Source organism: Lissotriton helveticus, chromosome 1_2 (assembly GCF_964261635.1).
Source record: "Lissotriton helveticus chromosome 1_2, aLisHel1.1, whole genome shotgun sequence".
Taxonomy (NCBI): domain Eukaryota; kingdom Metazoa; phylum Chordata; class Amphibia; order Caudata; family Salamandridae; genus Lissotriton; species Lissotriton helveticus.
In genome coordinates, this window is record NC_136058.1 from 17,178,650 (window position 1) to 17,205,053 (window position 26,404).

General features: G+C 44.8%; 1 long non-coding RNA gene across 14 annotated transcripts in view; it reads left to right on the plus strand.

The window, feature by feature from the left end:
- Positions 1-26,404, plus strand: part of LOC144807741 (uncharacterized) — a 651,207-nt gene that overhangs the window by 290,456 nt on the left and 334,347 nt on the right. For 9 of the 14 annotated variants that reach the window (XR_013606413.1, XR_013606411.1, XR_013606410.1 and 6 more), the window contains one exon: positions 6,011-6,058. The exons of 3 other annotated variants lie outside the window; for them this stretch is intronic. This is a non-coding gene — a long non-coding RNA (uncharacterized LOC144807741). Of the gene's footprint in view, positions 1-6,010; positions 6,059-9,323; positions 9,359-26,404 lie in introns of all 14 variants that reach the window. 2 more of the 14 variants (XR_013606414.1, XR_013606421.1) reach the window with 1 other exon arrangement.

A 26,404-nucleotide genomic window follows, 5' to 3' on the forward strand; every position in this document is an offset into this window, starting at 1 on the left:
CTAAGATACTTGGACGATTGCGATTGGTATTTTCTTAGTCACTGCTTATCTGCAGCAAGGGCATTAGCCACCCTAGCTATTTTACCAGAAGAGCAACGACCTGCTTCATACAAACCAGTTGCTGCAATGGGCACTTTAACCCTTTGAAGCTAGTCATCTACAGATTTATTCATGTACCACATTGTACTGCTTGAAGAGGACAGCCAAAAGTTTGCACGTTTGAATCTCGTTGTGGTAGCACAGCCTTGCATGCTTCTAGGATCGATAAATGTGATTTTGGAAGTTGGATAGTAATAAAAAAACTATCAATTACACTGCCACTCAACTGTGATACTGATTGCTACGTAAAAGAAAAAGTAGTGCCAGTGTGTGACTCACCTATGAATATTTGTATTATGATTGGTTTATTTTAGCCCATTCACAGCTTTAAAATTTACGAACCTAGAACCTAATGCTGGCTCTTAATCCAACTTTATTAAATTCTGTTTTCCGGACCTGGGAAGCTGTGTCACTGTACCTCTAATCTAATATCTAACAAAGGTTATAGTGTTAAAAACTGGCTAGCCTCAGAAGTACTATATTAATTCACATTGTGTTGACAATAGTGTAGGCTTTTTCATATTGACAGCGTATAACAGATAGCTGCACATGGGTCTTAGTAATAGATGCTTTTGTTCTTCATATAATGCAGCACCACTGATGCTGCCCATTGAATGACCGAATTACCAGTTAGTGAAGCCTAGGAAATATCTCATCACTATACAAAGGGTAATTCACTGCCACATTCAGTGTGTGGACTGGGGTCTGAAGTGGGATCGACTCGGAAGCAATTCAAGGTGTGGGGAGGATGGACCTGTGCAGGGTCCAAAGGAGATGAAAGGTGAAGCAGCTCAGGCTCAAACATGCAGCACAAGAGAGGCGTAGAGAGGGCAGAGTGTGGTAGAGAAGAGCAGAGAGGGTGGCACAAAGGGCAAAGAGAAGTGAGGAGCAGAGCAGAGCAGAGAGTGACAGAGAGGACTAGAGAGCAGCGCAGAGGGGCAGAGAGAAGTAAACAGGAGCAGAGAACGGCAGAGAGAAGCAAAGAAGGCAGTGAGGAGTAGAGAGAGGCAGAGAGCCACAGGGTGCCATAGAGCTCAGAGGGCAGACACTCGCATGCTGCCAAGATAAGCATAGGGTCTAAAGGGAATAGAGAACACTTCCAGGTCTAGGGTGGTGGAGGGGAGAGAATACTGTATTGTTCAGAAGGGTGGGAGAGCAGCACCGGTCTAAAGGGACATAGCGGACAGTGCTTGGCCAAAGACAGGGGAGGGGCGAGACCACTGAAGAGTTCTAAGTCGGGTATGGGGTCAAAGAGCAATGCAGGATAAAGGAGGGTTGGAGAGCAGTACGTTTAAAAGACTGGTGCTAGAGTGCTTACCATGTTTGCTCAAGATAGGCCTTTGTAACTCTACTTTGAGCTCAGGGCCATGAATCTAAATCTCGGTGTGGTCACCCAGTCTTTCATCTTTCTGAGGTCGCTAAGATTAGTGTCATTGAGTTGGATAACAACATTTTGTGTCAAGACCCTCTCTGGTGAATATGTGCTTTACAACATACATAGTGTAGTAAGGACACAGAAATGTATTTTAATATTTTGTTTAACAAAGTCTTTGTAATATTATTCCCTCTGCCCCTCTTTGACCCAGTAACTTTCATACCCGTATCCATTCCATTGACCTCCTTTCTTTCCTTCGTACCATTTTTTTCCTGGCCTTTTTCTCTTCCTCAGCACCTCCAGCCATGCCTCCATTCTTCTTTCCATTCTTGCTTTCTTACATCCTCATTAATTTCCCATTCTTCCTCCCTTAGTGCGTTATTTCCTTCTTCCCTCATGCGTTTCTTACTTTCTTTTTTCCTGCTCCTTCCTTAATCCCTTCTTTAATTTCTTTATTAAATATCCTCAACCCTTCCTCCTGATTTTCTTCCTCCTTTCTTCTTTCAATTCATCCATCACACATCGTCCACTTCCTTTCTCCCTCTATCCCTCTATCCCTTCATTTCTTCCTTACACATTCTTTTCTTAGTTTCTCCTTTTTTAGTCCATAACAATTTCTTCACTCCAGTACTCCCCTTCCTGCCTTCATTTGTTTCTGCCTTCTTTAATGTATTCCTTCCTTCCTTCAACACTTCCTTTCTTTTAAACAGCACGGTACAAGCATGTTTTCCTCAAATGACCTTTCTAAAAGCTGCATTTTGAGACTCACACACATTCTCTAACTTGAGTTCACTGTTGAGTTGTTCTCCATATGTTATATTATGTTATGTTATATTGATTTATATAGTGCATTAATGACCCGAGAGGGTATCCAGGTGCTTGGGCAGGTGTGTAGGCGTGAGTCACAGAGGCGCTTTTATGAAGAGCCAGGTCTTCAGTGTCTTGAAGAACTCAAGAAGTGAGGAGGTGGCTCTGATGTGTTGAGGCTTGTGGATGTGGGTGGAGCCATTAAATGAGGTGGGTGGAGCAAGTGGAGGAAGTAGGTGGAGCCAGGGAGGTGGGTGTGGCATCCTAAAAAATTTGAGCACCTGCACTTAATATTTTACAAATTAAGCACTGGCCAGTTTTGAACAGTAGCATCTGGCTGGAGAAGTAAGTATAACTTGACCAATAACATTCACCAACAAAACTAACTATATTCCAGAAACAAATATTTTTTAAGACATTTTTAATATTTTACAGTCTTTGCGTACGTACTCTTCAGCCAACATTTTCAGTTGAATTACATTTTTTACACCAACTGAAGGTGAAGAAAGTAACCTTATTTTATGAAAATTTTATTTATAATAATAATTTGTGTCACCTTCTCAGATGTGTTCCTGCAGAGTGACTGGAGGGCAAAATACTATTCTAACTTTACAAGGAACTTACCACAGAGAAGGTGCTGGGCAGTGGCTGAGGGTCAACATTATTATTCTAACTTTGCCCATTACCTACCTAAGTGAATGTGAAGGACAGTGACGGGGGCAAAATTACTATTCTAAGTCAGTCAGATACTTACTTCAGGAGAGGTGCTGGGCAGTGACTGGGGTAGAATTACTATTATGACTCCACCAATTACTTACCTCAGGGAAGGTGCTGGACTTTGGCTGGAGAGAAAAATTACTATTCTAACTGTGCCAAGTAATTACCTCAGAGAAGGTGCTGGATAATGACTGAGGAACAAAATTACTACGCTATCTCTGCTGAGTAGTTACAATCATTTTCTTAAAACCGAAGAAACACATAAAAAGAACGTGAAAGAAAATGAATAGAATTCAAGCCCCTGACCTTAACTTTTCAGGCCATGCGCAACAAAGGACCGAGATACCTCAGACATAGGCTTTGCCCATACCAACCTATTCGAACGCTGAGATATAATTCACAGGGTCAGACTGATTTGCACTGGGGTGTCTGAACTGGGGTGGCGGAGTGAGCTAAAGAATGATGATGGATTAAACCCAGATCAGTTGACTGAGGTGAGTGCTTGCAATGTTCATTTTATTTTGGTTGCCCTAACTTTGCCACTGGATTCAAGCTAGCCTGGCTGATGGTGGTTGATTAGCCAGAAACCGGTCCCAGGATGCGTGTTTCCCGACCAGGGAAGACATGGCTTGGCAGTTCAGGTTGGACTGTTCCCATGAGGCACAGGCTCATACTGATTTGCATATAGCCATGTCTGAACTGGAGTGGCGGAGTGAGCTAAAGAATGATGATGGATTAAACCCAGATCGGTTGACTGGCGCTGAGTCCTTGCAATGTTCAACACTACGCCCATCATCCCCTTTGGTTTTACTGAGATCTAATTCCCAGCACCAACTTTGCGTCCCTCGCTTTGCAAAAGTTAGTTAGGACTGCCATGTTATGGAATTCCCTACCACCGCACTTGCGGATGGTTGACACTGACCCCGAATTAAAAAAGATCTTGAAGACTTGGCTCTTTTGTCAAGGCTAGCTCCTAGTTCCCTGTCTACATACCTGACTTCCTCAAAGCACCGGGACTCAACTGTTTGAGGTAACTGTTTGCGCTCTACAAATATCACTATTGTATTGTATATTTAAAAAAAAAATGACAGTAGAAACAGTGCAAAATAAAAGTCCAACTTTGGAACAGAATACAGGTTAGTATCATTTAAAAACCCAAAATTCAAGAAAACTGTAACAAAACAAAAAAGTATTTTCTTCTAAATTATAATAGAAAACCAAACAATACGCACTACAACACAGCTGAAAATCAAAATAATTTACAACAACGTTTGCAAATCTACATTGGAACAGAGAAAAAAGAGCACATGGTAATTCTTTAAAAAAAGATATAAACTGCCAAAGCTAGCACATTTCTCCTCACAGAATACACCCAATAGCAATTAACCTTGTTTCTTCTTCTACATGAAAACTAACTTTTTTAATATTCTTTAACAGACTGTGTTAAAGATCCATGAGATTCTTTTTTTCAATAGCAAACGGATTGTTCACAACCCAAGATATTCACAATTTTAGGCCATTGCGTTCACCATTTATTCTTCTTTTTTGTCTTTTGAACAAATCGTCCATGTCTAGCACCTGAACATCTGGCTCATGTTTGCAGCATATCAGCAACTTACCTGATAGCTCTTATATAGATAAGCATAGTTGGGCCAATATAGAAATAATTACAACATCTTGTTAACATCCCAGAAGGACTTATACCATGGTTCAGGAAGAGCCTGCAATCTAACACTTTTTAACAATGTATTTATTTACTTAATGTTTTATAGAGTGCAAATGTAACCTGTTAGGGTATCAGAGTGCTTTACAGAGATGACAAGCTAAATTCAAAGATTAGGAGCAAATGATCATGAATACACTTAAGGGAGAAAATACAGAGCGAGGGAGGACTGCACAAGAACGACCTCTGCCCAATAAAGTTACAGGAAGAAACATAATATGACATAAGCTAAACATTGTCCATGATACCAGAATCGCGTAGCTTACATCTGCAAAGTCTAGTGAGGCTTAAAATGGGTAGTGTTCATAAAATAGCAGTAAAGTGTCACTGAGCTGCTGATTCCGTAAATGCTCTGAGAGAGCTTTTGCCCATGAGAAAAGTCTTGGCTTCCTTCTTGAATCTTGGCTGAGATGTTATTCTTCTAATGATTGGCAGCAGCAAGTTCCAGATTCTAGGTGCAGCCCCAGAGAAAGATCTGTTTTATTCTTCCGGAAGAAGGGAGAGTTCAGCGCAAGATCCCTGGCACTCCAGGAGTGCCTGCCTCCTCTGAATACCTAAATTTTATGAACAACATAGGAAGGCGAACTAGAGTGTAGTACTTTCTGTGTGATACAGGCCACTTTGAGTTGGAATCTGGCTTCGTTTGAAAGCCAATTCAGGGCCTTCACGTTCAGTGAGATGTGGTGGAATTTATTCGAGCCTGTTAAGAGTCTTGCGGCTTCATTGAGGCTGGAGTTGTTGAGATCTTGGGCAGACCAGAGAGGGTTGTGCATTCGTATTTGATCCTGACAATTGTCATACCAAATGGCTTTTGCCTACTGACAGTCCCTACAGATAGGTGTGACTTGCTGAAATGGCTAATGTGAATGAGTTTGTTGTTCTATAGGCCTTGTGCCATTTATTCAACTTCAATAAAAACTCACAAATATAGACAATTGGTGAGGGAAGGGATGCAAACCTTGTTACCCACATCATTCTGAACATCTGTTCCAGGCAGTCCGTAAATCTTGCTACTGTCTGGAGCTCAGGACTCTCCGATAAGTGTCTCCTGATGTCTCATCCCTTTCCTCCTGAAATCCTTATCGCCACTAGGGTTAGATAACCATGTTGGATCAGAGGATGTATCTGCCATTTAGGTTTCTACCACCTTCGAATTATGAAGGCAATTACAAATTGCGTATGCTTGAAATCTTTTACTGAGATTGGTGCGCTAATTTATATGAAGTTTAGTATATATTTGTTTCAGGGGAAGTCTTCTTATGATTTTTTCTTTCTTTTCATTTTTCCAGGCTGTTTGGCATCCTCCCCAGCCGGTGCATTCAGAAAGAATGTCACACGTAAGATTTTGATCGGCTTTACCCTATCCATAGTTCCTTTTCCTTTCTCTTCTTGTTTGACCCTTCTTATTTCATATTATGCTGTATATGTATTTCTCGTCTAGGTTTAAAGACTGTTCCTTGTCTTTTCCAACTCTTTATACTTGGACCTTTTTCTCTTGTTAATATTGAAATTCAACGTCAGTATGAATAACGATACATTAATGTATAAAAACTAAATTGTACATTTATTAGTGAATTTAACCGTTATGAACTCCATGTCAACCGCGACTCAGAAATACCTAGTCAAGAAGGCTCTGAGACTTAGGCTTGAGGTCACTGATTGACAGGAAACAGGTGGGGCTGCACATAGCCTGCAGATAAATGCACAAACAGGAAATCACAGATCAATTCCACAGATAGGCGCTGTGACATCACAATAGTCCAGGTAGATTGGCCCCAATAAAGCAAACATGGCTGGAGGTGTACATGTGCTCCCAAAACATCATAATGTCAAATGCCACATAAAGGTAGGAAGAGGACACAGCACACACAGTACACGCAGTGATCACTCGCTCCCCTTCCCGTACATTTGGACATGTTACCTACTGGCGGTTCAGTCCATGCGAGGTCGAGGCCCACCTGGGTTCAGCATCAAATAAATTATTTTACAACTCTAAAGACAGCTATTCACAATCCTTACCAAAAAAGAATTGCTGGAACTTTCAATGAATTGTATATAAACCCATTTCAGATTGATTGTAAGTTGAGACAGTCATCAGACCATATGCCTGTACATGGTCTCCCGGCCGCATAGTTTAATTAAACAAACAGTTTCTGTTTTGCCAAAAGCTTCTTGTCTCTTGTTTTTTTAAAGGTATTTCATGTTCAAGAAACACTTTTTTATGTAGCTATTTAAGAATATGGTTTGCTACTATTCAAAAGACAGAACGAATACACCAACTTGTGGTTTCATTTTTTGACTTAGATACTCATGAAAGCGAAAGGAAAACATAAATATAATGAAGTAAAAAGAAAATATATATATATTTCCACTTCTTATGGTCTCCACCTCAGTTTGTACTTCTGCTTGTTTTTGCACCCAACTACACTTGTAAGAGGCCCACCAGCTCCTGACCAGTTGTCACTCAGTGCCGCCCGCTCACTTCTCCAGCCACACACCCAATCACACACCTGGCTCAGCCTTGCTCCTTCTGGGGCGTGATGGGATAAAGTGCCTCTCCAGCGGGGTCCGCCCCACTCTTCTGCTGTAGGCTTCTCATCTACTGCATAGGCATCAGTGGTCACTGGGAACCGGGAATCAGCTGACTTAGTTCTGGATATGCATTCTTCTGCTCGGATGGGATGTTGCTCAGGTTATCCACTTGTTGCCTCTCGCTCCTTGATTATTATGTTCCTCCTCTTTCTACACTGTGTGTGCCTCTCTTCCTCTCTCTCAACAACCGCCCCTCATCCAGCTGAAGTGGTGTAATTTTTATTACCAATGATCAGTTTATTACTTCCCTAAATAACAGTGTTTGGCCCACATTGTCATTAGGTCCTCCAATAGATCTTTTAGTTGAGATGATAGGAACTAGGCAGATGAGACAGATGCTATTTTCCTCATGAGGACCTACGAAGAAGAAAAGCCTAACTAATCAGTTTTGTCATCATACATTATGTCTAACATACATTAGTAATGACAGACTCAGAATTACTTATCAGGATACCTTTATCTAATACACCAAAATGTCTGAATGGTCAATTACACATTTACTTTAGGTATTTGAGAGAGAGAGAGAGAGAGAGAGAGAGAGAGAGAGAGAGAGAGAGAGAGAGAGAGAGAAAGAGAGAAAGAGAGAGAGAGAGAGAGAGAGAGAGAGAGAGAGAGAGAGAGAGAGAGAGAGATGAGGAAAATCATTGCAATGTAACTATGAAATTCAGATTTCATACGGACCCAGATGAAGAATTACTAATGAACAGTGTGCAAAGTAAGAAAATAGCTAACCCTTTGGCCTAACAGTGATAGCTAGTGCAACATCACCAGCCGATGAAGTGCAAAGTTCTCAGGATAGTCTTGTTCAGGAATTTGCAAGGATAGCTAGCCAGAGTAGCTCAGAGAGTACAACAGCAAGGGCCTCTCTTCTCATAGAAACAGCTACAACAAAATTCTTTCTTACAGTAATAATTATACCAACCCCTTAACGTTACATTCCTAAATTCTGCACAATCTCATTGGTTTTCAGGATGAGGTGATCACCATCCCATCCTGCTCATCCAAGTTCCTTTAAACAATCCATTGTTAATACGAAAGATGTCATCCTTTCTCGGAAGCAGGAAAATAATCTTACAACGTTATCCACGTTCTCGTGCACACTCCACATCAGCTTGCAACATTTGTGAACTAAATCTTTCATAGAAGAATAAATATTTAGCACAGAAAGGAAATTCCTCCTAACTCCTAACTTTGTGCACAACTAAACAAATAAATCAGCATTTCAGAAGTAGTGAAGGACAAAATACATTATTTTGAAGCCTACATTCGACGAAACAGAAATCACTCCAACTAAATTTTGAGGCCTTCATAGGAAAACCATCAACTGCAAATGGACAGTTTTCCTAAGGAATAAAACACACTCCATCATAAAGGAACTTAAAGAAAATGCATAAGGAATGTGTTATGGGAAAAAAACCATTATTCTGATTAAACTCATAAACATAATCTAATTAGGCTTATTATTAATCATTTTGTATCTCTCAGATTATGAAGAAAGGATAAGCATTTCACAAAGCATTTTCCCTGAGAATTCTTGTTATTATTATTTCATATTTCTACGTGAATGCCTTATAAATGCAACATTTTATTCAAGTCTATCTCATAATGTTTTAGTTCATGTAAAAAATACTTTATATTATCCATGCTTTCTGCATGTCTAATGCTACATTCATTTACTACTAAACGTGTTGTATTTCTCTTGCACGTTTTTGTGGAAACCTTTGAAAAGTCACACGTTAATAGTTTTTTTCAAACCATTAGACATTTGTTTCGTTAATAACACAAATATGAGCAGACTTGATCAAGCAGGATTCTTTCGAAAAAACTCATGCTTCATCAATGCCCCCTCTGTCTACTCCTCATTTTGTAGTTATCCCTGCCCTTATTCTCTTTCTAGTTTTTCATGAGCTCCTGCAAAAGGTCCTTCTCTGGTTTCTATTGCTCATTGCTTTGCTTTCAGTTTCCTAAGTGCTCCTTGTGCTTCAACTATTTTGTTTCCTCCTGTTCCAGAAGAAGGTATTGTCACAACCATTGGAGAATTTCTGGTAAGACGTCTACCTACTTTAGTTTATTTGAGGGTTACTCATTCAAACAGGATAAACGTACCAGCCTTTCTACTGACATCAGAACACAAGACCTGAGATGTTCAGAATGATTATCTGTTCTGCTGCTTCCCTTCTGCCCTGCATCACTATTTCTGGAAATTGTATGGAATGGGGAAAAGTGTAATTCAGCTGAGTATTCGACATCTGAATTAGTAGTTCTAGTTTGCTTGCTTCTGGATCTGTTTTTTTTTTTGTCAAATATGTGTTTATTGCAGGAAATAAGTGTGGGCATATTATTGGCACCTGACACAGAAGAAGAGCCACTAGGGCGTTAAAATTATCAACTCTATACACGGCCATTCAGCCCACAACCCAGGGGTCGGGCGGCGTGTGCCATCGGTTCACAGGTAATAATTCTCCGTTCCGGCAGTGTTCAGTAGGTAGAAAGAATGAAACACTTCTGCTTTTCTAAACAACCCAACGAAAACATCCCTCTTCCCTTCCCCAAACATCCCTTTCCCCTCAGAGGAGCAATTTGTCAGTCTCATCAGTACCTCATTCTAGTGTACCCGAAAGTCGATAGTGCATTTGTCCTCCGTCCCCCCTCCCCCCTCCCCTCTCGTCATTGGCAGAGAATCGTGTGGTTTATCAGAGTATTGTAAGAGACTTAGTTCTTCTTCGGGGGCCCCCCCCCACTAGTTATCCGTTATTGGGATCCAGGCCGCTCTCCGTCCATACTTGCAGAGTCAGTATGTGTGTTGTGGTCGCGCAGGGCCTGCACCAGCGTCTCCCATGCCTGCGCCGTCTCTAGGGCTTTCTCATCTCGTCGCCTCCTCGCCTGTTGGTATCGCAATGTGCTTTCACTCCCCGCCCATTTGAGAAGTTCATTGCGCCATTTATCTCCTGTAGGACCAACTCGCGCCTTCCAGTGTCTAGTGATTTCTCGTTTGGCCAGAAGTAGCCCTAAATCTATAAAATTATTAGTAATCTTATGTTTGGGGGTATGCGGGAACCAATGTAGGATCCCTACAGCTGCATCTATCTGCAACGATCTGCCCGTCACTTCGGCTAGTGTTTCTCCCACAAACAACCAGTAGGAAGTCAGTATAGAGCAGGACCACAGCATATGTAGCAAGTCCGCTCCGTCCGTCCTGCATCTAGGGCAGGCCGCCGTCTCTAGATCGAAGTATTTCTGTAGTTTCTCCGGTGTCAAATAGGCGCGATGTAGAATGTAGAAGTGGACTAGTTGGAATCGGGCATGACGTGTGCCCTTCCAGGCTCGCTGTACCAGCTGGGCCCACGTGGCCTCTGGGATTTCCTTTCCTATGTCCACTTCCCATCTGGTTTTGAGGTCCGTCAACGGGGTCAGCCTATCCTCCACCATTCTGAAGTATAAACATGAGACTGCTTTTACCGTTCCCGCAGACATCATGACGTATTGGCACGCCTTCGATACCAGCGGTTCCTCCTGGCCCATCTTCCAATGCGCTTGGAGTGCCCTTGTGACCGCCGCATGGAGTAAAAAATCGCCTCTAGGGACATCATAGCGGTCCAGAAGCGCCTGGAAGGGCATCAACGTCCCGTCCTCGTAAAGATCACCCACGGTCTGTATGCCCATCTCTTCTCAGTCTCTTAGTCGTGACCAGTCACCACCATGGGGTAGAGCAGTGAGCACTCCCAGCGGGATCTCCGGGGCATAAGGTCTCGGGCTCCCTATTTTACGATGCGTTCTGTTCCAACACAAGCGTATGGTGCGTTCCTCCAAAGTGAGGTCCCTCAGATCGAGTTTCTGTTGTAACGCAATATATGCCAAGACGTGTCTGGGTATGCCAGTACCCCGCGTCTCCTCCGGACCCCGAAACTCACGCGCCATCTCCTGGGTATAGGTCTGCAGCTGTGCAGCCAAATAGTACTTCTCAAAGTCAGGCGCCGCCAACCCCCCTTCCACCTTAGGTCTCTGCAAGGTTCTGAGCGCCACTCTGCGGCGACCCACGCCCCACAGGAACGTCACTATCAAGGACTCCAGGCCCTGAAAAGAAGACCTAGGGATCCAGATCGGCAGCGTCCTGAAGTAGTACAATAGGCGGGGCAGTGCGACCATCTTCAAAAGTGCAATCCTTCCCGCCACTGAGAGGGGCAGGGTGGACCAAAAGGCCATGCCACTTTTAAGCGCTCTGATACCCCTGGAGACGTTACCTTCAAGTGTGTCAGCAGGGCGATGGTAAACGTGCATCCCCAAGTACTTAAAGCAAACCGGCTCCCATCGGATCTCCCTGTGAATGTCCGGTGCGGGATTATCGCTTCGGATCGGGAACAGGCAGGTCTTTGCCCAGTTGACTCGGAGTCCCGACACCGCACCAAAGGCCGTGAGCACTAAGTCCGCTCCAGCCAGGGCCGGCCCAGCGTCCTCTAGGAACAGCAACAGATCATCCGCGTACAGGGAAATATACTGGCGGCCCATCGGAGACTGCAACCCCCTGTAGTGGGCCCCAGTGCGGATAGATATCGCCAGTGGTTCCACTGCCAGGGCGAATAGCAATGGAGATAGGGAGCAGCCCTGCCTCGTGCCTCTCTCCACAGGGTAACGTTGAGAAATCAGGGGACCCGATTTCACCCTAGCCACCGCCGAGGAATACAATACCTTGGTCCATCTCAGGAATCCCTCGCCCAAGCCAAACCGCTCCAGGACCCTGTGTAGATAAACCCATTCTAAGCTGTCGAAGGCTTTTTCTAGATCTATCGACAGAATCATAGGGTCTGAGGCATAGGTGTGATCTCCGTCTAGCAGTCGAAACAAGCGCCGGATGTGCATCGTGGTATTACGTCTGGGGATGAAGCCCGCTTGGTCCGTATGCACCAAGGAGCTCATGTGGTCTAACAATCATGAGGCCAACACGCTGCTCAAGATCTTATAATCGACCGTGAGCATCGAGAGCGGTCTATAAGACGCCGGCTCCTCGCCCCCGCGGCCAGGTTTAAGTAAAGGTATCACCAGGGCCTCTCGCATCGTGCCCGGTAATCTCCCCAGAGTCTTCGCTTCCTTGTAAACCTGTAGGAGTTTGGGGGCCAGGAGCTCTACGTATGCAGCATAAAACTCGATGGGGAGGCCATCCAGGCCCGGAGTTTTATTTCGCGCCATGTTTTTTATGGCGTGTCTGATCTCCCCAATCTCCACGTCCCGCCCCAGGGCTTTCGCCTGCTCCGGTTCCAGAGTGGGGATCGGTAGATCTCTCAGGAAGGTATCCGTCGGAGTGACATCTTGGGCCAAGCGGCTACTATAGAGCTGTTTATAGTAATTCCAGAAGCAGTTAAGTATTTCGGGTTGAGTATATACCGCATTGCCTTCCGCAGTCTGCATGGCCATAATCGGCGAGGTACGTCTAGCCGGATTGGCGAGCCAAGCCAATAGCGTACTTGATTTGTCGCCCTCAGCTAGCGACCTAGTCAGGTACGTTTTATAGTCATAGCTTCGTAATCGCTCAACCTCCACAGCTACAGCTTCTTTTGCCGCTAGGACCTGTTGTTGGAGTTCCGGGCGGCCAGGGCGGGTGACTTCCAGGTCGCGGAGGGCTCGATCAGCTTTCGCTAGGTCCTCTAGGAGTATACGACGCACTCCAACTTTCTGTGTTATGCAATGGCCCCTAACAACCACCTTAAAGGCGTCCCATTCCGTGGCCCTCTCTGCGGTCGTGCCCTCGTTCAGCTCAAAGTATCCCGCAATCTTGTTTTCTAAGTCACTACGGAACACCTGGTCTTCCAGGAGTTCTGGTCGTAACTTCCAGGTTGATACACAAGGGGTGCCCTAGAGCCAACGGAGATCGATCAGTAGTGGATTGTGGTCTGAGATGGTTCTCGTCAAGTACTCAGACCGTAAGACCGAAGAGACCACCTCTCTCGATCCCAGCAGACCATCTAGTCTCACATGTAACTCGTGCATGCCGGAGAAATGGGAGTAGTCCCGGGCGTGCGGGTGTTGCGCCCGCCAGATATCCACCAGACCCCATTTGCCCTGCCAGTCCATCCTGCCTCTGGCCACCCGATAACTCGGGGAGTCCTGGAGTGGAGGATGGGACCTATCCAGAGTAACGTCGGTCACCGAGTTAAAATCGCCCCCCAGTAGGATGGGCCCCGATAAGTAGCGGGCCAATGAGCCCGACAGGTCAGTCAGAAAGGCGAGTTGGTCTGTATTAGGTGCATAAATGCAGCAAATGTTCACATCCCGACCCCCTAGTCTCCCTGCAACTGCCACAAATCTCCCTTCTGGATCTATAGTGTGACTATGTACCTGGAAGGGCACTCCCGCCTTTATCCATATCAGCGCACCCCTCGCGTAAGCTGAGTATGTGGTGTTATATACCTGACCTCGCCATCTGCGCTGCAGCGCTAGCCCCTCTGACTTGGTGAGATGTGTCTCCTGCAGGAGCGCAATCTGTATTCCCCTGCGCACTAGATAAGCATGAACCTTATGTCGCCTGGTCATAGTGTGTAGACCCCTCACATTCCAGGTGATGAATTTCAGAGTGGAGAGATCAGCCATTATCCCATATTTCGCGTTCCAGTCTCTCTAAGTGCAGAACAGGCACAGGGAAGTACCCAGCCACTCCCCTACCAATGACAAGTTCCCCCTTCAACAACAATGAATTAACTGTCAAACAAGAATCCCTCCCCCTCCCCCCCAGAACAGGTTCCAAATAGTACCATCTAGTCCCCATCCAAACTGTACCCTCAGTAAATCCCTCCGCAACTAACCTAGCGGTAGCCACCGCAGGTATGCCTTAAGGGCGATGTGGGGGGCCGAGCAACAATGCGGGGTCACCCCACTGCAAGCTATCGCGCGGTCGAGCCCCATGACATCCGGGACCATATAGGGGAACCCCGCAACCCCCCACTCAATCAGTAAATTCACAGTTCCCCAGTCGAGTCTCATCCCCCCCCACTCATGCAGTTGCCCCCCCATCTCCTGTCTCCTGTCCCCACAATTAGAACCGGCTCACCCAGCAGTTTCATTGTTCATCCAGCAGGCCCTCTGCCTGTTTCCGGGGTGACAGCCGGGAGTTTCAGGCTATCAACTTCCGAGCCCTCCGTGTCCGAGCGGCCCCCGCTTTCACCAGGGTCTGATTGTGCCGGCTCCAGGTCACCCTGAGGGCCAGATATGGAAGAGACCATCTCTAACACTCCACGTCTCTCCGCCGCTGCCTCCACCGTAGATGGGCGAGTGGTCTTGCCCCTGCGGTGTCTGAATCTCTTAGGTCTCCGCAGCAGACTGTCTCCCATTGTTGCTTGAGAAGAGGCCCCAAAACCATCCTTGCCAGCTCTGTACAATTCAAGCCAGCTGCACGTTTCGTCCGGGGTGTCAAAGAACTTGGTGGAGTCGTCTATTATGATGCGGAGTCGTGCCGGAAATAGCAAGGAGTATTGGATGCCCTCAGCACGCAATTCTCGCTTCACCGCTAGGAAGGAGGACCGGCGTCTCTGCGTCTCGTAGGTGTAGTCTGGGAAAATGTTCACACGGCTATTGTCCACCTGATACGGTCCTCCCCTCCTGGCCGCCTGCAGCAGCAGGTCCCTGTCGCGGAAATGAAGCAACCGCGCTACTACCGGCCTGGGGGGGCGACCCTGCAACGGCGGCTTAGTCGGCACCCTGTGTGCCCGTTCCAACGTATAGAAGGGTGACAGCCCTTCCGGCGCCACCGTCGTCCGCAGCCAATTCTCCAGGAACGCCACCATGTCCTCTCCCTCAATTTTCTCCGGAAGGCCCACTATCCGAATGTTATTTCTCCTGTTGCGTCCTTCCGCATCCTCCGCACGTTTCTCTAGGGCTTCTATTCTGGACAGGGCGTCTTTCATCGTGGCATCCAGTGCTTTCTGCGCCGGTTCTAGGTGGCGCACCGAACCCTCTACTTCCTTCACTCTGTCTGAGAGCTTACCGTGGTCAGCTCTAAGTAGACCCTAGCCCGTCGCTACTTGGGCTATATCCTCTCGGAGGGCCGATCTAGTCTCAGTGATTGCTCGTAGGATTTGGTCCAGTTGCTCCTGAAGCGGCGGATTACTCGGTCCTTCCTGGTGCACGCGCTCTTCCGTGTCAGGTGGCTCTATGTCAGAGGCGGTCTGGGCGCCCCCTTTGGGGCCCCTTGTTTTTCCCATGTCGTGTAGAGGCCACCGAAGGGTATCCTCAGAAACGGGGGGTAGTGCAGTCCGCACAGCGTGACCTCGAAAGTTCTCGAAGCGCCCCCCTCGCGGTCAACAGCCGGCTTCTAGTCGAGTGGGGCCTCCAGTCGGCGGTCAAGGTGTTCAAGGCGGGCGCTCGCTGGCTGGCTCGTTTGGGGCAGAAGGACCGTTCTTAACGAGGACAATGGTTGTCTACCTGTGGGTGCAATGCCAATGCGGGGGGGCAGGGGGTGTCCTGTCGAGGCGCCGATAGTGCTCGAGAAGCTGCGCACTCTACATCCGTTTCAGGTCACCAGCGCATGACCCGGGCACTCATTCAGAAGGCACAGCTCGGGCTCGTCAAGTGTGGCTGAGGAGTCCCCCCCGCTAGTCGCATCAGCAGTCTCACTCCGGTGTCCAACCTTGTGGTTCGGGGCAACAGTGAAAGCCAAGGGCTATCCTAGCTTCCGCTGTCGTGGAGAGGTCCCTTCCTCTGCCTCTGCTCTCGGTCCCTCCGCAGCACCCCCAGAGCCTGGATCCGGGGCGCCCTCCCACTCGGTCTGGCATCAGGTGTTCGCCAACCCCTCGACCTCCCCAGCTGAAGTGCCACTGATCGGCGCCACGTCGCTCCACTCAGTGTTTGCACAGCAGGGAGTGATACAGGCGGCCTCCGGCTCTCCCTCAGTGCTGCGGTGCGGTCCGCCTGTCAGGCCAGTTCGGGCGCCAGGACCCGCCTCGCAACTCCTCACCTCCGTTCCGCTCCCGACCGCGGGCAGGCCGGTCCGCCCCTCCCCCTCCGGCACTTCTCCGCAGCTTCACGCGGCAGAGCCCCAGGGCTCACCTTAGTGGTCGCCGGGCGTTTACGATCGCCTCCGGGGTCGTCAGGGGGAGATCCTGCGATGTTCTCGCTCTAGGGAAGGATCGCCCTGTTCGTCGGGGCACCGCGATCTCCGGCCGCCTCCACTGCAGTCAGAGCGGAGCAGGCGCCATCTTGGCTCACGCCGCTCGGCTCCCGTATCTCGTCTCCTCTGCGTCCCAGAAGTCGCTGCAGACCCGCGGCCAGGCCAGGGAGGTCCACAAGGTGTGGGGGATGTCTGTGTGGGGTCGGGGCCCCCAACAAGTCCCCGGTAACAGGATTAATAAAGGCCCGACCGCGGAGCCGAGCTTCTAGGCGACCTCCGCCATTGGTGCCCAAGCCACGCCCCCTTCTGGATCTGGTTTAAAGATGAAATAACAATACATTTGACGGATCTGTCTAAATGCAGCTCTTGTACTATTCCTAGATCCAACTTCCAATCCAAAACCTTGTTTGACATATCTGTCGGTATTCCACTGTGATCAATATGTGCTGGTTCAGGCAAAACTGCCAAAAGCCTTTTGCTAATTCCTCTAAAGTCTTTGACTTTGTATATCCCAGACAGTTGATGTAAAGTACTGTTGGAATGTTGCCCAACCGTACCAGAATTCAGCATTGCCCTTACTCCTTGGCAAAATTATTTTAAGAGAACTACCATGTTAATTTCCAAGTAACTGATCTAAAGCTGCAATTCCTAGTTCCACTAGCAACCTCCTATAAACATCCCAGAGTGTGCACCTCAGCCCATGCAACTGGCAGTGGAGTCTACTACCATGTCCAGAATGGTTCTAAAGATATACTGTGTTAGAAATAACTTCAGGCTGACACTCTATATGTCCTTCCCTACATTTGTTGTTTCTGTTCGTATTATTTTGTTTGGAAAGGCTGTGATGTTCCTTAGGGTTTGGGCCAACTCCTCCTCATATGTATTAGTAGAAAAAGTGTTGAACATCCATTTTCCCAATATCAAATTGAATACATTCAATAGTCACATTTTGTATGCGTATAGGTGCTTGATTTATTGTGAAGTCAAATATTTTGAAGTACATATAATCTTTGTAGAAAATCTGGTTCCCAAGGGATGGATCTTGAAACCTTGACAATCATTAGCTAACACGTGAATCACCCCATACAAAGCCTGTGAAGCCTGGGCTTTTTGAAGGCTAGCAAAATCAGTATATATTGTATTGCATAATTGCATTACCAATAAACAGTTTCAATTTCTGACTTTGTGAAAAATACTCATGCTCTTTTACAGGCAAAGGAGAGTCATGCTCCTAGAGGTTTTTCCTTAATTTGCAAAATGTCCTAAAACAAGAAAGTAAAAAGAAAGAAAGAGAGAGCATTCTTTTTGTGGTTGAGACCTGCAGAAGCGGAGAAGTCCTTATAGCAAGGTAGAAAGATGCGTTTTAAATCTGTGTTTAATTCGAAAAATTAAGGTTAGAAAAATACATATGTGTAGTAGGGAAAAAACATCAAGTCAAGGTTTTTTTACTAGCAGTAGGTAAGGTCCACACCTTAATTTAAAACTTTCCATAAAGTAATCACAGATGGGTTACATATAAAGGTAGAACAGGCAAAGTTTCATATTCACGATTAGTTACCTTCTCGCAAGGTTGTTGATGCAAGAAACAAGTCCTATAAAATGTCTTTCAATTAATTATCTGTGACCAAGAGAGGTATAAGGAACAATATGATATTTCTGGTTTTAAGACCAAATCACTGATAAAAGATAGTCTATGTTTTCAGGTCTACATCAGGACCAAAGATGTGTTAAGATCACTGCTGTATTGATCACAGGGAGTCATCATTGCAGGAATACATAATACTGTAGGCGGTCTAGGGGGAGCCACTAATCTTGTATTCCTTCTTAGGTGGTTACAGCAGTTCTTTAGCACTGTGCTGCAGCTTATATTATGATTGCCAATACCCAACTGAGGGCATACATAGGCTTTGTGTTATTAATATCTTATTGTAATGCAGTCAACCGTTTAGATCTATGTAGTGAATCATTACTGCTGATATTTGGGAGCATGGAACAGCATGAGCACGGCATGATTAAAACCAAACACTGCTCACAGTAAGTGGATGTTGCACATAGTAAGGACTACAATGCAGTTTACCATAGAGAAGGCTGCAATGTAACTGTGAAGTTTAAGCCGAACAAAGTATGTGGTAAAGGAGGTTATGCAAGATGATGGCTACAGTGTGGTTAAGCCAACACCATGTGTCCATACATTACTGACTGTAAGATACAGCATTAAGACAGTGCAATTTAGGCCAGGTACACCTTGTGTTAAAAACCATTTGTACACAGTAAGGGTCATATTTGCCGGTATTTTACAGATAAAATCAAATAATTTTATCCTACCTGATATCGACGGAAGCTAACGTAGTCTCTGGGGTACTATGCTGGTACTCTGCTATCAGTCTGTTTGCGTTCATAATAGGTGCCATGTTTTAAAAATAGTATCAGTATCTACGGCATTCAGGAGGGTGTAAGTGAGGAAAGGTCCGCGCCATCTTGGATTAATATAGTTCATTGCAGATACTTGCAACTGCTACTGTTTATGGGTCATATAGACGTTATTCTCATATCATTGATACATCATCTTTTACCTGTGTCTACCTAAGAAGGAGATTAGGCTCCAGGTTGTAATTCTTATTATAGTGTATGGGTCATGATGATTATGAGATGACTTCACAGTGTAGCCACAAATAAGTTTGAGACAGGAAGGACCCAGACTAAAAGTGTGGAAACCGCTGCTCATACCCCTGTCATGTAGTGGGGATTATACTCTAAGTTTCATCATTCGCTATACTGATGAAGTATTTTAATTAATTTTTATGTTTAATGATGGTTGTGTGCAACCTCCTATATATTTAGTATATGTAAATGGGGGAGTCATCAGTGTGGTAGTCGTATCCACAAAAGTAAAAAAAATGTATCCAGAAATAAAACAATAATAGTAAGCCCGAGTGAACATGACATAAATCACGACCATGGGTTAGGCTAGTGAGATTAATAGTCTTTTAAAAAGGTTTAAAAAGGTACATTCTGAAAAGGAATATGTCCCAGTTACAGATGATGTGAGGGGAACAAGAGAGAAAGTGTCCCTTTGATTTCACATCAGCCAGTTGTATAGTTGAATAAATTGACTGTTGTAGACCTCTACGTGCATCAACCAGCTTTCAAATTCCTCTCTTGCCTCATGTGAATAGTGTACTAGATCTGCATAAGATAGTTCGAGTCAGAGGTGAAAGATTTTCATCCTTTATAGGGCCATGGTAAGTAGAGCTCCAGAAAAATAGGCCTGTATTGATGATGACAGGTGACCCACTATTCTGGCTAAGTTCATCAGGGAAATCTCTTCTTTCTTTAGAACCTGCTTGATATACTTTTGCATTGTCTTCAGCTTCATTTTAGTCGATCGTAGCAAAGCCTGCATTGAATCAAATGAGAACTCAAGAATTCTATCTTTTTAGCAGGTTCAAACCCAACTTCTCACAATTTATCACAATACCTAAGTTCAGAAAGAGCAATATTGCTATCTCCATTTGTTGAGGTACCAAGACTGCTTTCAGAGTAATGAAAATCATGTTGTTGAGGTAGAGTATAATCTTGATATGCCTGGCCCTCAAATATGCTGCTAATGGCTTTAGTGGCAGCTTAAAGCATCATGAGTCAGATGATAAATGGGGCAGATGAATCTTTACAGGAACATTTCCAAGTCTGATCCACCTATTCAAATCTTAGGTTGGTGTCTAATGAAATGAACACTGCTAGGTACGTGTCTTTCAAGTCTAATTATGTCATCCAATCCCCTTGGTGAAGCATGTCTCAAAAGAGGTGAATCTCCCCGCCCCTTTTTTGCAATGTCAAATACCATTGGTTAAATTATCTTCTATTTATAATTGGTTGCAATTGTAGGTAATCTCTAATGCCCATTAAGAGTTTATTGGTCCAAACACCTTTGATTGACAGGTCTGCCAGCACTATCGCACGCTTCTCCACCAACTTCCTAATCTTATGTCCTTCAACAATAATCCTGTGACAAGGGGAGTGGTCAGTTTAAGCTTTGAAAGGAGGATGCAATGAATTGTAGACAGAATCACTGTATAGTTGAAGAGGTAGAGCATATTGTGAAATGCTTACCAGTTTTGAAATATGTTTGTGAACAGTGAAAAGTCTGAGACTTGGATCCCACCTGAATATGTGTCTGGACGTAATTTTGTCTCCCTCTTCAAACCTTGCTCTATCAACCCCAGCAACTATATGGGAAGAATGGGAATGGGTTTAATCTAGCTGGTTAATATTGTCGAAAACATCCTCCTTGTGGCTAGTTGGAGTGGCCTCAGCTTTAACTGGCAATTATTGAAAACCTTTAATCAGAAGACTTTGTTATAGTAAAACTGACCCTTCCAAAGACTTGTACAGAAGCCAATGGATCTATTTGATAAATGGGTTTCCAAATATTTGACCCTGAGCCACCAACACATTTAAGTGGGGAACACGTCTCCTAAATGTGGGTATATTTTTGTTAAAAAAAAGTTTGTGACTCAGCTGAAATTATTCAGTTGACATTGACCAGAAAACATACACCTCTCAGGGCCCAACCTTTGACGCTTTTTGGGTCTCTTTGGCTTGGATCGAAGATCTTGGGTGGGGAACTGCTATCATCAAGCAGTTACTCATGGTGCATCAATACCTTGAGTGACTTAATAAGACTTTCTGTTCATCAGGACACTGCTGTTTCCCTGTGCTGCAGTCTGGCTGAATGCTTATCAGCCACATAGCGGGCTAATTCTTCTTTTTTTTGTTTTTTTTTGTCCTCATTCTGCCAATTCTCTTGTTGGCAATACTCCATTCCCATTGCAAGGATACCCAGGCAGGAATAGAGTAATTCCATCCAAGAAAAAATAGCTGCTTCCACTTCCAACTTTTCACTGGTGTGCCAGTAGCAAGGAAGGGGTCAGGACCGACAGCAATTCTTTGGCTTAATCATTGGACACTAGGTTTTTTACCCCAACCAACCAACATAGCCCATACTTTCCCCTGGCTTCTAGGATCACATCCTATATCAGATTAGCTTATAGTTATGATATTCTTCTTATACTCTGAGAAAAGAGGTAGGGCTCCTGATTTTCAAGACCTGCAGATCTCCCGTCTCCCTAATAAAGTTACATAGAAAATAAATCTTGAAATGAGATTATTAATAAGAGTGACATTGTCCTGACGCACCCCAAAAATTACTAGTGAAGGACTGTATGCCCGTTACTTTCGTCAGAAATTTACACAGCTCAATCCAGTAATTTGTGATCTTAGGGCATGTTAAAAACATATGCATGTCATCTGCCACAGGGTACATACATCTTGGGCATGTATACTGTACTATTCCGCTAGGGCCCTGATATGGGATTCACCAGGAACCCCTGGGTGTTTAAAGGATTTGCTTAGTCTTCCACTGAAAACGGCAGAGATTTCCCGATAGGTGGATCTTAAGTTGGAGTCCGCGTTATTTAGCTGGGAAACCTTGAGTCTATGCACAAGGGGTCAATTAACTAGATTCAAGCACTATCACGTTTCCGCATGGTGGGCACAACTTGTTTGGGATGAGGAAAAAGAAGATTCCTGGTTGGATCAGGCAATAAAAATGTGAACTATCAAAAAGGAGGTCTCTCTGTGGTATTGCACGCTAGTAGAGGCCAACAATGAATTGGACAGAGACTTTCAAAAGCTTTGGGGAGAAGACCAAGCAAACGCAAACCTGAGTGAGGCTTGGTTTGGTTAATTTGCAATGCTTCGGGAGATAGTAAAACCCGCCTTACTCAAACGTAATCATCTTTTTACTGTTTATAGGGCATATTGATCTCCAGCAAAATTATCAACATTTTCAGGAGCAGCAAGCTAATTCTTGATGCCTCTCCTTGTGGATTGAAACACCCTGAGTAACTGATTCTTTTTCCTGTTTTTACTATTTATTGGCGGAAACATCCCTTTAAGATTCAGTTTGTTGTACCAGATTCGAAAAAGGCTTGTTGTTCCATAGGATTCTTAACTGTCCTGATAACCTATAACAAGACTAGTGTCAAAACATCATCAAAATATGGGGCGAATAGAACCTATATGATGATATCCATTTATGGACTGATCATAGAATGGACATTAAACAACATTGATGATCTACACCTTGGGTTCCTTTGCTCATTTCATTTGTGTACTCGCTGCATTATTTATTGTCACTTAGAACTTTCTGTATAGAGGTAAACATTTGGGATACTTGTCTCTCTGTTTCATTTACTGTGTTGTTAAACTGTCTAAATTTTGATCTATTGATTTTTGTTGATATCTGTAAAAGAACACATTTATCATTATCTATTGTTATTTGTCTAGAATTAGTCTTGAAACACCTGGCTTTCGTCTAGTTAGCACATTCTGTCATGCAAGAGGTAAACTGGCTTTTTTTTGGGGGTCTTGTCTGGGGGAGAGACAGTATGAATTGCATGTTGTCTACGTGGGACAAGATGCTGATGTAATGTATGCACTGATAACGTTGGAAAGAGGGATCATGTATGTGTTGAAGGGAGTGGGGTTGAACGATTAACCCTGAGGCCCTCTGTTCATGAGTTTATGGGCTTCCCACAAGTAAGGTCCCAAGCTTGCAGGATGTGTCCCATCCGTTAAGAAGGAACAGTTCCAGCGTTTAGTAGGCACGTGGAATCCAATCTTGTGCGAGTGTCACATACTGCAAAGAGGTCCAGGTAATTGAGGGCTCCTATGTCTACTCTATCAAAAATCATGCGAAGGCGGTTTTTGGTGGTGATGAGTGCTTTTTCTTGTTGCTCAAATCTTGTGAGGGGGTGATGTTACTAGAGGTGGAAGGAAGCAATGTGGGATTTTTAATGATGATGAAGAATTCCTTGCTGCTGTTTGTGCAGTCATCAATGTGGTCTCTAAGAGCTGTGAATTTGGTGTTCCATAGCTGCTTGGGGTACAATCTCAGTTAGGCCTGGTCGGTAAATTCTGCTTTCGCTTGCGGAATTTGGGTGATTTCGCATTCCGCGGAGAATGCGGAATTGCCAAAAATTCAGCTATCTGCGGCTTCGCGGAATATTTTGCTTGTTTGTGCTTTCAAAATGCGTGTTCATGAGATATTTACCCCCGAGCACCCAAACAGAGTTTGCGAACAGGAAACAAGCATCCCGAACCGGCGGAACTCTGCGTGCTTGGGCAGATTTTTTATCATTTGCAGAGCCTTGCGTCGCAGGACTACGCAATTTCCTCCCACCCCTAATCTCAGTGTGCATTTTAAATTGTCTTTATTCAGGGTATCTTGATGTGTTCTCCATTTGCACTCCAGTTGCTTGCAGTGGTATTTTGCCAGTCTGAGTTTTTCTGTGCACCAGCTTGCCTGCGGTTAGGTTCATGCAGTTGGATTGCTCTTGATGAGAGCCAGAGTGGTGGCGTAAGGAGCAGTCCTAAAACATTAACACATACTATACCAGTATGATTCAGCATTTGGAAGGGGCACCCTAAACACAGCCCTTTCAAGTACGGAATCAGTATTCAGTCCCGAACCCACATTTTGATTTGATAACGTGCTACAGAATCACAGTTTGAGTTTCCTACATACCAAAATACTTTGTTGCTGCCCATAAAGAAGCGGATCACTTTTAAGGCCCTGACCATCGCCTTCAAGGCCCTTCATGGCATAGGTGCCCGCTATCTCCAGAAATGGATCAGTTTCTATCTTCCCTCTAGATCCCTGCGCTCTTCAACCCAGGCCAGGGCAGTTATGCCTTTGGTCCGTCGGGCACGCTGTGGGGGGCGCTCTTTCAAACATCTTGCCCCCCGGCTGTGGAACGACCTTCGTCTCTCTCTCAGATCTAGCCCTAATCTGCTGGCCTTCAGGAAAGATCTGAAGACCCTGCTTTTCACGCAATAAGACCGCCCCCTCTTAGCCACGCTCTGTTCACTCGCCCTTTTTCTTTTTCTCCACTCTGGACCTGTGAGGCTCCGACAGCGCCGGGACACTCCTCGGAGTAGCCGTGCGCTATAGAAGCACCCCCTTTAACATAACATAACAAAACAAATGTGCCAATTTTGCGAATCAGCCAGTTTGTGAACTAAAAAAAGCTTAGTACAATCGCGCCCCTCATTCCTTTCACGTTTCCATCAGCATTTAACCTTTTGGCTCTAAAATGTAATTGAAAGGCAAGTAATTTAAGAATAAATAAATAAAAAGGTGGCCTCAAGTTACATGCAGTTTGTTGATTTGCTTCTAATGATGTACACAGAGCTGAGTTTCTGAACGTCTTTTAATATAATATGATGGAAGATTCAGATGAATAATCTAAATTATCATTGGTAACTTGCTGAATAGATACTAGTGAAAACACCAGCCAGATTGTTGCACAGTCTTTGTAATCCTTTAATTCTTAGTATTCTGGGTGATGTTGGGACATTCTAATTAAATATGGTTGCGTTTCTGCTTTTGACACCATCACTAAATGAAACAATGGAACAAACTGTGTGGACCCTCCAGAAAAATATATAGCCGGCATCTATCTTAATCCAAGAACAGATAAAAAAGGATGTCTAAATGTGTGACTCACTAGAGAATGGCCACCTGCATCTCTTCACTGCTAGTGAGAATTTGACAGTCACACTTAAACAGGTCAGGTATTAGAAACCTCCTCCCAGCTAATCTTCAAGACAGTACCAACATTGCAATTTAAAAACTGTTTCAACAACGAAAACGCTGTATGAATATACTGTGGCATTTGCTCTTAGGTTCGTCTAGTCCAATTTCGGCGGACAGAGTACGTCCCAGGAGTGCAGAGCAAGCGGCGCAGTCCTGTAGTCAGACAGTCATCAAGGATCCTGGACCCGAGGTGCCACCTATTAGGTTCTGCAACTCCCAGCGTGCTGAGCTGAATGAACCTAAGAGCAAACGCCACATCAAGGATAAGTATATCCATATGACGTTTTTGTGGCTGAAAACAGTTTTTGAAATAAAATTTCGTACTGTGTTGATATTTCCAGGGAGGGATTTATTATTGTGTTTTGCCCTGGACCCATAGGGCCATTTACTGGCTGAAACATGTTGGCAATGATTTAGGGTCATAAGACCATTGAATCTTGGGAACACCCTACGTTTGTGTATTTAATGTCCACCATCTCTCCATATTAAAGGGATACCTGGAGTGTGTGGCGGATTTTTTATCTTTAACCCCACTTGCCTTTTCTCAAAAGCGCTCCCTGAAATACGGTTGAGCCCACCCTGGCTTTGTGAGCCAGGGTGAACTCGATGATGTAGCATGACACTATAAGAGTGTGTGAGGGTTACTATACAAAAAGGTATTGCTCCCAGTATGGGTAGAAGCATATTATCGCCCTTCTGATAGAGAATTGTGCCTATATCAAATATTTTAGGGGCATATTACCAACAACTAGCGATAATTATCGCTATGTTGGCTTAGCGGCAATATTTTTATCGCCGAGCTGCGGCGATTTTTATCGCTTAGGAGCTTTGCTATTATCAAGGTTTATCTCCTAAGCGATAAAAATCGTCCGAAATGCATGAATATCGCTGAAAAGTCAGCGATATTTATGCATTACCGAGCTAATGCTCATAGCCATGTTATCCACCTACCATTGGATAACATGGCTAAGAACTGCTCAGGGGCAGGTGTTAGCTTTTGGAGATATTCGCGCTTAGCGCGAATATCTCCAAAAGTTGGTAATAGGAGATAGAGATGCTAGCGACTGTTTCCAGTCGCTAACATCTTGGCACGCCCACTTTGCATGTCATTAGTGATAAATTTCACTGACATGCAAAGCGGGGCCCTAGATGGTCGCTATCTCCTACTAGCTGTCGCTAACTGGTGTTAGCGACAGCTAGGTAATAGGGAGATAATTTTATCTCCACTTTCTTGGCTTTTAAAGCAAAAAAAGCAGAGATAAACCCCCTTGATAATATGCCCCTTAGTTCCTTTTGGGCAGGATACCTATTGATACCAGATATCATAGTACCAAATAA